The sequence below is a fragment of the Gymnoscopelus microlampas genome (genome assembly GCF_963454915.1).
Source record: "Gymnoscopelus microlampas genome assembly, chromosome: 1".
Lineage (NCBI taxonomy): Eukaryota > Metazoa > Chordata > Actinopteri > Myctophiformes > Myctophidae > Gymnoscopelus > Gymnoscopelus microlampas.
Window position 1 is genome coordinate 24,599,122 of NC_139962.1, and position 17,054 is coordinate 24,616,175.

General features: G+C 42.9%; 1 protein-coding gene across 2 annotated transcripts in view; it reads left to right on the plus strand.

Moving 5' to 3' along the window:
- Window positions 1-17,054, plus strand: part of ankrd11 (ankyrin repeat domain 11) — a 138,052-nt gene that overhangs the window by 34,997 nt on the left and 86,001 nt on the right. For both annotated transcript variants that reach the window (XM_084057069.1, XM_084057071.1), the window contains exon 2: window positions 8,886-8,984. The gene's annotated coding sequence lies outside the window, so the exon portion shown is untranslated. The remainder of the gene's footprint in view (window positions 1-8,885; window positions 8,985-17,054) is intronic.

The following is a 17,054-nucleotide window of genomic DNA, read 5'->3' on the forward strand; positions in this document are numbered from 1 at the left end:
ACTTCTGCATCAATGCAGTGAGGTGACATTATCGATTATAGCCTATAGACTTTCAGTGTCGATTTTCCTCTTTTGTCTGTGCTGCGAGTTAGCTACATGCTAACGCTAGTGCCATTGACGTCCCTCTGAGGGACAAAGTGATGCTCGCGTCACCAGGCTTTCCACCGCTAGAGAGCCATGAATTCAAACTCATAAAACGTAGTCAAGTGTTTTCAAAGCAGACAATCTAATTAGCAGTGATTTACAACAGCCGTTCCACCGAGTGTTCTACACACTCACAGTATATCGCGTCTCCCGTCCGCTTGTACACTCTCAGTAACCTCAGTGTTAATTTAGCTCTGAGTCAAGAGTTAAATTAACACCAAGGTTTTTACTGTGTCTAATCTACTTTGAACTTGAAGTGCCCTTCTCTTACAGCTATGAAAGCCTTATTTGTGAGAATCAAATCTTTGAATTTGGCTGGTAGCCTTTAATGCTACCAGCCAAGACTAGAGTCAGACTAGTGCCCGTTGGGCACCGGCCTACTCGGGAACAATGCAAGTTGGGAAAGATGCAAGTTGGAAATGCATGCCCCACTCGGTTATGTAATATCCGTTGTACCCGACTCGTGTCAGAGTACCCGTTGTAGCCGTCTGTCGGTCTGTGTCCCTTTTTATGCCCATATACGGATATTATTCTGTCTGTTTCCTTTTATGACCATATATGGAGTTCTGTCATGCATGCCCAAATATGGAGTCTAGGCCAGTTGATAACGTCACTATCAACTGGCTGGGATTCTAGTGCTGAGATGCTTTCTGCAGGAGGAGCGATGTTCTCACTAAATAAGTGTAGAGGAATATCTTGTGGAGTTTCAGCGACTATGCATGCCAGAAATGGACTAGCCGTTTCACTCATGATACAATTTCTCTTTCATAATGGATACATGTGCCAAATAATCCCCCCTACAACAAAACACCAAGAGAGTAAAAAAAAAAAGTTTCAGTCATCCAGTCCGACTTCACTGTAGCCTATAGTAGCCTTTTCATAAATGATATTTGTACTTAGACATTTAGACTGAATGTGTCCTTTATCTTCATCTTGTGCTAATGCACACAACTGTTTCGCCAGGTTTTATTCTTGTTGTTTCTCATAAGCGTGCAGCCGTTGTCCGTCAACAACACAGCCAGGCTCTCTCCCCACCCGCCCCCTTGCCTTCAACTCCCTAGGAAAACGCTCCATATATTGGTATTTGTGCTGTTAAGTATGTGGATTATTAGTGTAATCCCTGGGTGAAAATACGTTTCCTACAGGTGTGTTACAACAACTTTTTTCCAATGTTTAAATTGAGAAGACCTATTTTCTACAACTGAAATTAAAATGTTGTTATTTAAGAGAGTAAAGTACAGACGAAATGTACGGTTGGTTACGAATTCCAGGTATATGTATAAATGTGAATGGTACCATGCAACCCTAGTGTTGTGCATCACTTTATTTTAGTCTTGAGTTAGTGCAGTGAGGCAATGCTTCTGACTAAAGGTTGGGTGAAATGGAAACCTGCTTTCAGTAGAGGGTTGGTCCTTCAACTCTGACCTTAGACCACCACTACTGTATTTGCACCTTGTGTAGATAATCACTCAGATCCCATTGAAAATATATGCATTTGTGCCTGTGTGTTATCCTTGTCACTGTATGTAGCTCACCTTAAAATCCATGCCATGCTGCTGATTGGTATCTGAGGATTTGAGTTCCCTTTTGTGGCAACATTGACTTGTCAGCAGCTTTTGTGTGTGTGTTTTATTTACATGTGTGTGTGTGTGTGTGTGTGTGTGTGTGTGTGTGTGTGTGTGTGTGTGTGTGTGTGTGTGTGTGTGTGTGTGTGTGTGTGTGTGTGTGTGTGTGTGTGTGTGTGTGTGTGTGTGTGTGTGTGTGTGTGTGTGTGTGTGTGTGTGTGTGTGTGTGTTTCCTTTTCACTCTCCTGGTGCTGCTGAGTCAAAGCTAATTAGTTAGGAAGCAGCCGTTACTAAGGAGCCTGTCAATGCCCCCCAGTGTGCCTGTCTCCAGTCATGTAAACATATTGAATTTGGGAAACCAACATCGTCACCAGAGCCCTGTTTGACTGGTCCCACCGTTAACTCTCGGAAAGGTAACTGAATTAGAAACATCCATGGGTGGATAGTGGTTTAATTACTACTTAAACATTCAACTCACTTCCTAATAAGACAATAGTGCTCGCAGGCTATTTGAGAGTGAATTATGTTTTGGTCCTCTGCAAGGACGTCGCCATTCGCATTCAGTCCTGTGGGTTTGATTTCACTATATATATATATATATATATATATATATATATGTATGTATATATATATATATATCTCTATGTATATATATATATATATATATATATATCTCTATGTATATATCTATGAATGAATTGTGATATACTCAGGCTTGTGCAGCAAAGAGCAAACATGCATCACTTTTATTTTAAATGTAAGCCCTAAAAGGAGATTTATCACTGAACATTGTGTGATTGTGTTTTTACTGTTTGCTACGCATGCCCAGTGACAGTGTCTTTAGAAGCTTACACATTGCCTGTGGAATAAACATTTTGTGACCCTGCAGCCTGAGGCATTAAAGCAAGAAGCTTTTCGAGCCTTTCTACATGTATTTTTTTCCTTTTTTACAATAAAATAAAGCAGAAAAATCCTTTTATCTAATCCCTCCGTAGGAATGGATGGCATTCGGGCTATGACATTTTGTTTGAGATATTGAAGCCACAACAAAATTGAAATGGCCGAACACTTCAATATTATAGAGGTTTTAATGTTATTGGCTACAAGTCTATTTGTACAGTGTGTTTATAATGGGTTATGGTTATCCAATATATTTGATATTTTTCAGTCAGATTTCTAATTCTCCTGTCTGTCCTCAGTTTTTCATGCTGAATTACTTCTAAAGGCCTTTCCCTGGAGTTCTGCTACCTGGTATAAACAACTCACTAGTAACTAGTGTGTTGTGATGTGATATACACAGATTTGATTAGGTTTGACCAATGACCATCATCCATCAATGATGTTTAAGGTTATGTGATGTGAAATGGCTTATTTGCATTCGACATAGCAAGCTAGGATGCTGTTGTTGCTTGGTCTGGCTCTGACGTATAACTTTAGCTAGTATTTCAAGTTTAGACATTCAAAATATTTGGACACAGCTTTCAGTTAAATCCTGTCAAATCTAGATGAGGCACTTCTGTAATAAACCTCCCCCTGTTCCTCGCAATGCTTTATGAGCTGCTCACGCTTGCAGCTAAACGCTGCTGGCAGAACAGACTAGCATTAGCATTACACACATTATGCTAGAGTTAAAACCTTTGTGCTGCTGATTGAAATGCTAGTGCTATGAAACTAGCCTAATAATACATAATTTGAAAGCTACCTACATTGAAAATGATTGAAACTAGCAGGCTGATTAAGCAGTTAAGTTGGCAATATCATCTATAGGCGTGTTTCTTCTGTGCTGCGAGTGGGTGTAACATCCCTGTACATGGATGCTCCCAAGTTTTGTTAGCATGCTATAAGAATGGATGATGGCATTGTTTTTCACCAAGTTAATGTGAGACACTGAGCAGACATTAGCTCCCTAGGTTTGATGTGATGTCACTGCTTGCTGTTTCTGTGTGTGTAGGCCTGTCAGAATTATTACATAATCGACTGATCGCAATTATTTGAGCGAATGTAGATTATTTTGCATAATCGTTAGGATAATTTCCATTCATATATGAAAACAGCTGGATGAAATTTACATGTTGCACACTCTCTTTTAAACACTCAGTCTCATCCTGTTGTTCCATGTCATGATGCGCCACATTGTGAACCTGTAGATCGGCTAGCCCATTTTGGCATTTGACCATACTACATTATTTATTTTGATATTTCAGTAATGTACAGCATATATACTTTGTCATATCTGCCCTGAGTATTTTTTGTTTACAGAAAATACGTGATATCAATATCATGATTACGTGATACATGATATCGTAATATACGTGATATCAATATCACGATTATTTCAAACTTTTACCCTGATTACAATGAATGAACTGCTTTTTTTTAGATAACGAAAATAGCCGATCTACAAACTCACAACGCGTTGCATACAACAACAAAGTATAATACAGGGTTAAGTGGTTAATCAGACGTTGAAAAATATATTAAAAGTTTTTCATGTCGATTCTGCTTCTGATTATTCAGTTAACCTACATAAGCAAGATGATTATGTACTTCTAATTGTCAGTTTCGATATATTTGCAGTTAATTGCCCAGCCCTATGGCAACCTTATCTGTGTGGTCATCATCAGTAGGGGATTGTCTTAGCTGTATGCTAACTCTCCATTAGGTGGGTAGTGCCGTTCTGCCTCCTGACAGGATTATACCAATCCTCCAGTCCTGCACTTGCCGCTGGGAAAACCCTGCGTGGTGCTGATAGAGACACACGAACACACAACTACAGTGTTTCTCACTAGTTGAGACTAGGCGCAAACGGATTTAATCGATTATAAAATAATAATCAATAGTTTTATAAAATTATCGAATGGTGAATAATCAATCCCTTTTTAGGCATGTCATTAAATGTCGAAACATTTCTACCAGTGTTGATTTTGACAGCCAATTGATTCAGTTTTAGTCATAGTCTTTTGAATCAAATTCCATTTAGTTTTAGTCACATTTTAGTCATCTGAAATGTTTTAATGTTTAGTCTAGTTTTAGTCGCCTAAATATCATAAGATTTTCGTCGACTAAATCTACAGTTGATTTAGTCAACTAAAATGTATTTTGGGGGTGCCTTGATGGCGTCGTAATGGCTGATTTTACACTTGGTTGCATGCTGAAAATAGCTGATCTACAAGCTCACAACGCGTTGCGAAGCGTTGTGAGCTTGTAGATTGGCTATTTTCAGAGCGCAACACCTGAACGCAACCAAACATAAAATTACTTGTCTTTTAGTTCTACTGGATCTCTTCTCCACTAGTCCATTTTAGTCTAGTAAGTAAGTAACCAAGCTGAATTAGCAAAACACCCGTTAAATGCAAAAAAATACATCTCCTTTGGATGCTATAAATCAACCGTTGGCCATTATGATAGCCACTATGACTGTCTTTGTGATGTTTCATGCAAGAGCATCATTGTGGCTTTTATTTGTTGACGAAATTGTCAACATATTTAGTCTTAGTTTTAGTCATAGTAGCTCAGTTTTTATTTCGTCTTTATTTAGTTTTCGTCAGTGAAAAAAGGTAGTCGACGAACATTTTTCGTCATAGTTTTAGTCGACGAAATCAACACCGATTTCTACAAAAATAAATCAGCATTGTAGATCGGCTATTTTCAAAGAGATTGCACAACACTGTTATACAACAATGTATACAATGACGCTTAAGTGGTTAATCGATTTGTTGATGTATAACATTCTTGATTATTCGATTACCGGTAACCAAAGAATTCATCGTTAGAATAATCGCTACAAACATAATCGATAGCTGCAGCCCTAGTTGGGACCTTATTTGCGGTGGGGGAGTATCACTAGTCAATCTACAATCAATAACTAATTCAAGCTTAGATATAGGCTATAAGCTAAATACTCAATTTCATACCTACACCAAGACCTATCAGGTTGATGCATTTCATCTTTTCCAAATATTTTTATGTTAGCTTTATGTTACACAGACATATACCAGGTCAGTGGTTGTTTGCCAACCAACTAGCCATTTTATTTTACTGTCCCTCCAGATTACGGGATCTACACTATCAACTACCCAATTTGGGGACTGTCCCTTCGGGTAGTAGCAGTGGTTCTTAACCTGTGGGCCATTTGAAAAGATTTTGTGCCAGGGACTGCAATAAGGAGCAGATCTTTGTTATCAGATTAGACTTACCACAGAATTCTACAACTCTATACTGTAGGTGGAGAGAGTGAAACCTATGATCTGAATAGTCCTTCTTATACATTCTCTCGTTGGACTTGTAGCTGTTGAAATAGTACTGAAATTAAACCATTCCTTATTTTTGCTGGGGCCTCCCTGGAACCTCTCAAGGACCCCTGTGGGATCCCAGACCACACTTTGAGAACCATTGACCTCGATGATATGAATCGCATTTTAATTTGTAAATTATGCAAATCAAGATCTGGTCGGTGTGCGGACAAGTTTAGCAGTGAGATCGTTCAAAGGACTGAACTCCAAAATGTTGTTCATGAAAATAATTGCAGACAGATATACCAAACTGTTTAGCCAGGTCTACGTGTTAAATGACTCTATTGTACTATTTGTGGCGAAACATGTTTTAACTAAACCCCAGTGATACTGCATGAATGATTGCTTTGGCAGTTAGGGACTCAAACTTCTTGTTTGAAGATTACGATCATTGATTACCAACAGGTTTAGCCACGACAGCGACATGTGTGCTCTGCTGAGTGAGGATTTTATGATGTCATTTGCAGGTGATGCTGAGTCTCAGTCTTAAAGTGATTTTACAGCACCAGTGCTACCAGTGGAAAAGTTAGTCTGGAGCCCTCACTGAGCATGTCTGATCTGAAATGACTATGATTGATTTGATAGGTTCAGTTTCTGCCATATTGCTTTTACCTGTTCATGCTATAATTAAGTTAATAGTTGGAACTTGGAACCAATTCTCAATTTCTCATCTACAATTATTTATGATTGATTTAATATAGATTATAGATAGTTTTTTTTAAGAAACTCAGGTTCTGAAATCTGTAGTGTTTTACACACAATCAACAGGCAATGGATTTGTTAAGTATATTTTATTGTGAAAGAAATCTACCTGCTGCACCGACGGCAACGGTTGGACAAGTAGAAGTTTAGACGTGGCAAGGAGATTAAAGAAATACTTGTCCTGCAGGGCAAAGGAAAACACCTTATCGTTGAACCCTGGATGAGCAGAAACAACACTGTGTGGTGGTCTACTGGCTGCTGTGTATGTCTGTTCAATACTGTGAATTAATCGGAGGACGATAGGTGGAAAGCCACGGTTAATTGACCATCGATGGCATAGTTTCCACAGGATTTATAAAAAATATACATATTCTATAGAAATGCATTTTTAAAATGGGTCTCCAAATATGAGTGACCGTTAATATACCTGGGCAGCTGTTCATATACCTAGGTATACCTATGTGTATGAAACACTGTACTTCCACCCTCATCCTCCTCATCACTCCTGGTTTTGCTATCCTAAACCCCATTCTCACTCGCTTGAAATGGCTGCAATGTACTGGTATGTTTAATTTTGGTGTCCTGTGGGATCGTGCGCTGATTTTGAATGCCGGTATATTCCGTGTGTGTGTGTGTGTACTAGGGCGAGAGAGCAGAGCGTGTGTGACAGCGAGCCAATCACACAGCGAGGCTTCCTGCAACCGAGGCAAATGTGTTCAATGAAAGCTTGATAAAAACAGCAATGTTGGCGTAACTGTAAGAGGTTAGCTGAAAAGATACTGTATATGTTTTGCATGCATGGAGATGGAGTGTCCAACTACGATGAGAGGTATTCAAGTAACGGGATTCTACTCGGTACACTGTGGTGCAGAGAAAGAGGAAGAGAGAGAGAGACCAACGGAGATTAAAGATAAATTAGCTGGTCTGCTAGCCTGCAGATGGATATTTATTATAATATTGTTAGTTACTTTACCCGTAATATTATCTCTCGTGGGAACAGTCACATGACAGTAATGTGGGAATGACTCTTACCTGCAATTTATCTTATATCTGGCAATATACTGGTCTTCCAGTGGAAACATGGCTCTAGTGAGTCCTGATTCACTAGAGCTGGACCTATCTGCCATCCTACGTGGTCTGTCTTCTACTCTGCATCCTTTACTACCTTTTTGGAGAGTTCGTTGACATTTGTATTTGTAGATATTTCTGAGCAAGTAAACGGTGTTGCTTCTAGCCACTGGTTTGTGCATGGTGGTATTGCCCTTTGGTCGCCCCTGGTCCCTGCGTCTCTCACTGTTAACTTTATACCAGTGTCATGGAAGAAATGCGAGTTCAGGCCTGGGTGACAGTCACACAGCCATGTAGGAATGTCACCCCTCAGAGCCCCACACTGGGCCCCTGCAAAGCCCCCCTGACTGCCTCCCAAATCCAGATAAACCCCTGTCCTGACTGAGAGAAGGGATGGGACTGGGGGCAGGGCAACTGGAACAGGGGATAGGAACTTGAGCAGGACTGGGCATGGCTCAGGGACACTGGGTTGGGCTTTGGCTGTGTTTCTGGACCATGGGGCCAGAGATGGGAGAGAGTTTGGGGGACAGCTGGGTTTGGGTTAGTTTGGGTTAGATGCAGGGGCGTATAGAGCTGGGGCACTGCTGCCGCCCACAGAGACTGGGTGAGACGCTGGAACAGAGGCAGGACACATGGAGCCAGAACAAAAGGTTGTGGACAGGACAGTGAACCTCCCTGTGGTACATGACTGAAGAGGAGGCCCGGCTGCAGGCCAAGGGCTAATGTATACGTCGTCGTACGACTGTCTCTAGAAGAAAACACCACATTTTCACCATGCTTTTCAGTTGAAAATCTGTATATATTAGGCGTAAGTTTGTGACACATGGGGAGGGGGCTGAATCTGCAGCGTATAGTCCCTTTATTAGGATGAGGGGCTCTTTCTGGGGACTGAAAGGCTTGTGGTGTGTTGGGGTTCAGGCCCAATGTGCGCAGCCCTCCACATGGCTCCCTGGACTGGAGGCCTCCAGCCCTGCCAGAGAGAAGTGATCCTGGGAGCGAAACATGACCCTCTCCCATTCCTCCTCCTCTGCCCCCCATCCGTCATAAGGAATGTGAAACTACTAGCACCGTGCACGTAATTAATCCCTGGTTCTGGTTTCTTCTTGTTTTTCAGGATTCTGTGGACTCTTCGGCAGTGGAAGCAGTCTTTTTTTTTTTTTTTTCTCCAAGCGGGAATTCAGTCCCCTGACATCCTCCCACAGCCATGGAATCGGTATGTTGGTTCTCCTCGTCTTCCTGAAAATGACTCCACCTGACTGTCAAACAATGCTCTCAAGGCCTTTGCCATAGCTACTGTTATGGAGACCATTTTGATTAAAAACAACAACAAAAAAACACATAGTGGATAGTTTTTCATAGTTGGCTGTTAAGTGTTTTTGACTGATGTAGACAGTAAGATGGAAACTGTTTGTGGATACATAGTACGACAGGCCAGCCACGCTCTTCATCCAGACATACATGGGTGTGTGTGTGTGTGTGTGGGCACTGCTTGTACCAACAGGCAAGCTCAAAGAGCTACAGCATTGAGCTCTCTACACTGGAATGCATGTATTAAGAGCAGAGCTTAGTGCATACCTAGGCTCTGCCTTCCTGTCCTTTTGTCAAAGGCTTTCTGTTTGTGTGTGCGTGCATTTGTGTGTGTATGGTATGGTGGTGTGTGTATTAGTGAGACTGAAGAAAGTGGGTCACCGTCTCTGTTGTACAGAACCAGCGGGTGACCAGCAGCAGCGACCACCCCACACCTCCTTCTCTCACACAAGCACATACAAAGTTAGGCCTCGACTTTGCCTTTATATTTCACTTTGCCTGTTGTCGGGCTGAAGCACACTCAAATCCTCATCTCTCTGAGGCTGGATCAGAGACAGGGACAGAGAACTGCACCGTGACGCAGGCAATTTTTCCATCATGTAACCGTGTTCCCAAACATCTGCATCACTGGCTCAAACGCACTCCGCCATGCACAGGAAGCTAGCCTTGCTCTCTGAATTTCTCTCTCGCTCGCTCTCCTTCTATCTTTCCCTCTCTCCTTCCCTTCTCTTTTCCTCCCTGTGTCTCTCTCCCTCCCCCCTACACGTTGTGAGCCAGAGGCAGTGAACCAATGGGAGCTGCTGCTGCTGTTTACCACTCTGAGCCGCCTATATCTGCTTACTGTCAGTGGAAACCAAGGAAACTGATCACAAAGCTTAGTATGCCACCGGGGGTGTAATGTGTGTAGTGTTTATGCCACCCCCCCTTTCTCTCTCTCTCGCTCTCTCTCTCTCCTCCTCTCTACTCATGTGATGTAAGTCACATGGTTTCCAGGCAAGCATCTCAGTAAATCAGAATCAGACTTTATTTTTAACCGCTCCAAATCCCTCCACCTTGCCCGTGGTGAGCAGAGACAGACTGAAAGTGCCTGACTCTATCTCTTTCTCTCTGTGTGTGTGAGTGTGTCTGTCTCTCTCTCTCTCTGCCTTTCTCTACCTCTACTTCTATCTCTCTGTGACTGTCTCTCTCTCTGTCTGTGTGGCTCTCTTGGGTGCCACTCCCTCTGCATCTCATGAAACGCCTTGCTGCAGCTCTTGCTCCCATTCTCATGTCACCTGCATCTCCCTCTTTCTATATTAGTACCCAAGTAAAGAAATGTTGCTCTCCAAATATAAATATAAAAGTAATAAAGTATATAAAACACCAAACATATTGACAAACATAGAACTAATCACACATATACACACCCAACAAAAGGCATACGAAGAAATACATGCATAATCGTTACACAAAGATAGGGTGCCTGTTAGAGAGATCATCTTGTTCAACAGTGAAACGGTGAAAAAGGTAAAAAAAACATTTTTTTACTGCTAAATTCAGCATCTCAGGGCTCTATAAGCTGCCAGCCAGAGTGAAACAAATACAATTGAATTCACTGTAAGGTTGAGAACAGTCCTATAGAATAGATCTGGCCACCACACTCTGTAGCTGCTTGGTGTAATAGAGATGATACGCTGAGTTGAGTTTTACCTGTCAGGTTGGTTTAGGCTGTTATGTTTATAAAGGCCAGATTACCAAACCATGACAAGAGATTATACAGTAAAAATATCTACAGTGTATATATAATAGGCACACACACACCATATATATATATATATATATATATATATATATATATATATATATATATATATATATATATATATACATACACATACACATACACATACACATACACATACACATACACATACACACACACACATACACACACACACGCTGTATGTCACCCTGAGTTTACCTGTCACCTCAGCTTTATGTAATGGAATACCGAAGCTGTTGCCCAGGTCCCACTCGGTAAGCCACAACCCCATGATTGCCATGACGCAACAGTCTCTGTAATACCAAAGTTGTCAAGCATTTACTTGCAATTTGTCAATTTCTTTTTCAAGGACTGAACATTAACCATGTTCAGAGAAGGCAGTGGGTTATGGCTTAACGGCTGTTTCCTTAATCACAGTCTGACACCTCTTTCATTGTATGTCTATTAAGTTTCATTTTTTATCTCTACGAAGTCTGGCTACTGGAGGTCTGTCCTGCTGAATCGACTCGGTTACGTTCAGATCTCTAGTGTATTGTGTCCTCTGAAGATTGAGTGGAGCTGCGTTGCAGACAATGTATAAGTTGATCAAATTCCACAGGGTGGCAAGAAGCAGAAAATCCATCTCTTTAATGACTACTAAGAGTAGTATGAACACTTAATTCATGACACCAGAAACCCATAGCCGGTTCATAAACCCATTGCTGCTCAGGACCCTCCAGTCATGGCCATCGGCCATGTCATTCCTAGTGTTATGACCTAGCAGAGGTGTGTTAGTGTGTGTGTGTGTGTGTGTCGGATGAGATACAGATGAAATGCCTGTGATTGTTCTTTCCTACCATTATGTTGTTCATGTGTCCTCTCTCCCTCTCGCTCATTCACATTTCTCTGTCTCTCTACGTATGTATATTATAGTATATCTTTCTGTCCAAGTGTCCGTCCCTCCCCTGTCCCACTCTGAAGCGGGGCCCTGTTTCTCAGTGGGGATTAGTGTGTGGTAGCTCTGTGAACAGGCTAGTGGGCCCTGCCAGTCATATTACATAACTCTCCCCTGCTGGCCCGGCCCGGCCCGGCTGGAGACAACTATAGGGGCTTTGTTCTCCCAACCTTCACTTCTTCCTCCCCTCTCCTCACCCCCAACCCCCCCTCCTCCCTCAGGCAGGCCACATACTAATGGCAGATAGAAGGAGTCTGTTTGCGGAGAACAGGCACGGCTCTGTGAAGCAGAGTAAGTCGCCATTAGCAAGCAGGATGGCAGGCCGCTCACATCTTCAGCAGAGGAATGTGAAGTCTGCAAGCGGGGCTGCACGGACCCAGAGAGAGAGAGAGAGAGAGAGAGATAGGGCCGGCGCTTTGTTGTGCTGCCGGGTCAGCCTGACCTAGGCTCTCTGTCCACTCACGCTGCAAGATCAGAGAGGGAGGTTGGAGTTCATGTAGGGAATTACTGTGCATGGCATTGACTTTCATCAGGGTTTGATTGGTTGCTTGTTCCCTAATTCTTCCACGTTCTTGAGCTGTTGTGCACTGCAGTATGATTTTGGCCACAAGCAGTTTCCCACCTGGCAGCGGGCCACAGTTAGCAGGCAAGGAGTGGGAGGCCAGCATCCCATGTGACGGTGGTTCAGACCAGTTAGCCTTCTGAGCTGGAGACGCAGCAGCATGTGGGCGTGAGATTGAAAAGGATAAATAGTCGAGCACGGATGGTAGGAGCTTCTACACTGAACAGTTTTATACTGTTGTTGAGTCTCTCGGTCTCTCTCTCTCGGTCTCTCTCTCTCTCTCGCTCGCTCGGAGTATCACTTTTGTGTGTGAGACTCAAAAGACAGAGAGTTCTTTCTGACTCTCTTTCTGGGGTTTTAGGGTTACTGCTGAGGGATGGCAGTGGTTTCACTGCATGGTGAAATTCAGAATAATACATAGATGTTTGGAGGAAGACGAGCACAGTGTATGACTTTCCTTCCATGTTTTATTTTCTGTGGGAAGTTGGTGTTTGTTTTCCAGGCTCTGCTCTCCATCGTACTCTCGCCCTAGCATCATGCTATTGCTATCATGCACACGCGTATTGTAACTCTTGATGGGGGCGGTCAGACCTGCGTGTCCTCTCGTCGGTGTGCGTCTGTGTTTGCATACAGTCCTGGTTCGGTCTATTTGTGTGTTGTGTACAAGCCAAGTTCCCATCAGAGAGTGGCCGTTACACCAAAGTCTGTGTTTAGATGTAGAGGCTAATTTTAGAGTTGCTAGGCTCTCGTCCAGCATGGCGGAGGATAAGATAACATTGAACTAGACCTCCCTCCACCACTTTTCTGGTTTGTTTGTCCACCCAACACCGTCAACCCACTCACTGCAGCCCCTATGAATTTTGAATGCGAGTACAAAATAACAAGTTTCATTCATGTTAGACTGGCTGGTACTCAGATCCCACCAGTGTCACACAAGCAAGTAGGTACTCTCTCACGCACCTGTCAACCTAGGACATTTGAAGCTGCATTGTATTGATTTGAAATAGCCACAAGGCATGAAAATAAATGTCCTTTATGAAGGTTTCACTTAGACAAGAACAATGTTATCAAAATCCACCCGAAATTCGAAACTTTTCCTGAAGGCCCTGACACATCAAGCCGCTGTCAATTAGCGTAAATGGCCGGAAATCACCCTATCACCCGATTTGGACAGCTCACACAGAGAGAGAGAGCGAGAGAGAGTAAGGCAGAGAGCGAGTCTCGCTCTCACTTCTGGCAAAATGACATCACCATTGTTCAGATCGTGACAGACATTCTTTATTATTTGTAATGGCTGATAAAGCTCCTGTGGCGATCATTTTGTGCCTATACTATAAACGGGTATGATCTGATTCAAACGTGAATTGTCACTTGGATTTGCCCTAGTGTAGCTGGCACAGCACACACCGAGAGAACGAATGTCATGTTTGATGTCAATGTCGCAGACAAACACGTAAAAGGGGGTGGGTTCAACAACCCAAGTATGGTAGATTCATTTCCTCTCACCCAGTTGCAGAAAAGTGCCATGTGCAGGAGCAACTTTTAACACCTTTTAAGACCCAACGTCTCCCAATCTGATCTCCTGACCTAGCCTGTAGCCAGTTTGGTGTGTCAGGGCCTTTTGACTTTCGGCTCCCCTCCCCAAGCTCCTACCAGATTTGTTTTAGCACCTTGGCATCTCCCTCATGCTTTAAAATGGGCTCACACCCTCCCATACCCTTGTTTTCAACTGGTGGATTGCGCAGTGCAAGATGGCTTCTAACTGCATTTCATTTCAATGACCATTACTAATTACAAAGATCTGTATCCGTGCAACGCAATAACCAATTGAATTGCTAGGAAACATTTAAACTACTTACTACTTCAGTCTTCATTTGACATAATAATAAAACTGAACAAGCCTGCCAGTAGTTGCTGAGTTTGTCTCGCTATGGGTACCATACTCTGTTCTGTTGGCAAGTTGGCAACAGAGCCTGAGGATGGGGAGGGTTGTTTTGAAACGGCTTGTTATAGTAACTTCCCTTGTTAATCATTGTGTATCACACAATGCAGCTTTAAATTCCCTGTATTGCATCAGAATGTAAGTACACAGTATGCTTAGCCAGAACCACACCAGCCTTTTGCTGGAAGTTTTTGAGGTTGAAGATTTGCAAAAAAACTCTGCGTCCTCCATGACTGTGCTGAGAGAGACACTCTAGTTCCATCTCCCTACCCATTATATATAGGTAGTGGGATCAAAAAATCCTTTAGATCATTGGAAGGAACACACATAATCAGACCGGGGGGGGGGCAAGGCCTGTCTGGATGGGCAGTAGAGCTAGTTTGAATTGCTAAACCTTACCATCTGCCCAGGGCTTTGGGTTGAATTGGTGGTGTTGCGTTTCTATAGGCCTCTCTGCTGTAATCTCTAGCTCTATCAGAGGGCTCCACTGGTAGATGGGGCCTTTTTTTTTTACGAAACCAGTCAAAGCCATGCAGCGGGCTATTAAAGGTTGAATGAGCATAGAAGTAGAGAGCAGCTAAGATCCCTACTCTCCAGTTTCCAGCCATAATGGCAGCGATAATGGCTCCTTTTTCTGATTTGTTTATGTCAGACTGGCATCTGATTTCAGGAAACTCAGCACTGAACGGGGAGTAGATGTGTTGTTGCCTTTTTTTTCTCCCTTCCAGTAATCTGAATTCCATCCATCTCAGTGCACGGACACATGCATCCACACGCACACGCATCCACTTGGATGTTACATGTATGCATACACATGCGTGCATGGGAACATGCACACACGAGCATAGAGCCCGGTGGCACAGCCCTCCCTGTCTGGCCCCAGTCTCCTGTCCCTCTTGTAGCCACAGAGCAGTGACCTTGGTTTCAAGTAGCTGTGCTCTGTTAGTAAGCCAACACCTCTCCTGGGATGGGCTGACCTTGTTCTCTGACACACTGTAAGTCTGCCCATCACACACACATACTCATGAGCGCACGTGTGCGCGCGCACACACACACACACACACACACACACACACACACACACACACACACACACACACAGTGGTGGTGTCCACCCTGATACTTCAATGCGAGAATCAGAATTTGAGGTTTGAGCGTGCGGGCCATGCTGCTACATTGCTGTTGTTTGGTCAAATATGTTTACTAGCAGCTATTATTGTCACAATAACACGTTTTTGTTTCAACACCAACACCAAGTCATGAATGTTGATTCTCAATTACTTTTTCCTAAAAACGGGGGAAATACTCCCAAATGCCATTATTGTGCTTTGTTTCAAATGCTTTCAGTGAAATCACAGACTTTTACAACATCATATGGAATAGCTAGTATTGCAGCATAGCTGACTTGAATGCCATTATTGGCACGAAATCTGTCAGTGGCAGTGCACATGTCACTGTCATTGGAAAAATGTGCGCGTCTTCTGATTGCTCCCTGCATTGGCAACTTGTGTAAAATCAGACCAGATTAAACTAAGTTGCATTGTAGTTGATGATCTATACATGTAAAAATATATATATTTCAGCAAATCTCTTACATTGTTAGTGTAAGTAGTTCTTACTTGTATTGTAAGATTATATAGTTCACTATGTCCAAGACAAGCCTGATGTTACAGTAAACTGGCCACTGCCTTGCGTTGCTTAAATAATGTAGTTATAGTTCACCTACTATACATTGCATTGATGTCAGTGCAATTTTTATAACCAAAGTGAAAGTCATTAACCCTATGCCCTATTTTACAACACTGTTGTTCACCCAAAAAATAGCAAATCTACAAGCTCACAGTCACAACATGTTGCGTGCGCATGGCAATGTGCTTTGAACTTGTAGATCTGTTGAAAATGTCACCTATAATGATGACATACAGACATAGGGACACAGTGACAGTGGTTACGAGAAAGTGAAACTTACTTAGGCTATTGTAGAGAGAGAGTGGGGCAATTTATGGAATTGCATTTTACGAAATGCCTCCTGCTCCCACATTACGCCAATATGGAACATTGCCAGTTGATTTATGGCTTCCAGTGCAAGTGGGAAAGGGGCTTATAACATCGCATGCACAGCGATGTCGCTGTATTTACTGGCTCGCCTTTTTCATTCACTTTTAATCCAAAGCATTGCCATATTTCACTTTGTGGCCCCTCTCTTTCAACAAGTTTGGGTCTTGTTGGCACTGCTGCCATCTCGCATATCTCAAAACACAATTCTCTGGACAATGCTCCGCTCTGTACCAATGCTGTGTCACATGTAACTCAGTCATGCTTGTTTCCTGGTACGTCATTAGCACAACATCACTGCTGTGATGCAGTGACGTTGACATTAACCAGATAACACAGTCATTTGCTTTTTACCGCTTGGCGCCTAAGCGGGCGAGCCGTCTAGAACAGTGGATCTCAAACCTTTTCGTTTCAAGGATCCCCAGTTTGGTATTCATTAGACCATGGACCCCCATAACTCTGTCGGTATACAAATGGGACCATGTCCATTTGGTTCCATTTGTACACTGGCAGAGTTACAGACCTATTGGTGGTCCACTTGGTTCTTAACTATCAATCATCATGCTGGGGACCCCCTGGAACCCCCTCAAGGACCCCTTGGTGTCCCTGAACCCCACTTTGAGAACGACTGGTCTAGAACAGGGTTTGTGCCACAGATTTTGTCCATAAGTTCGCCCCCCCCCTGCAGTCTATCTGCGGCTGATCTCTTAAACCACAACA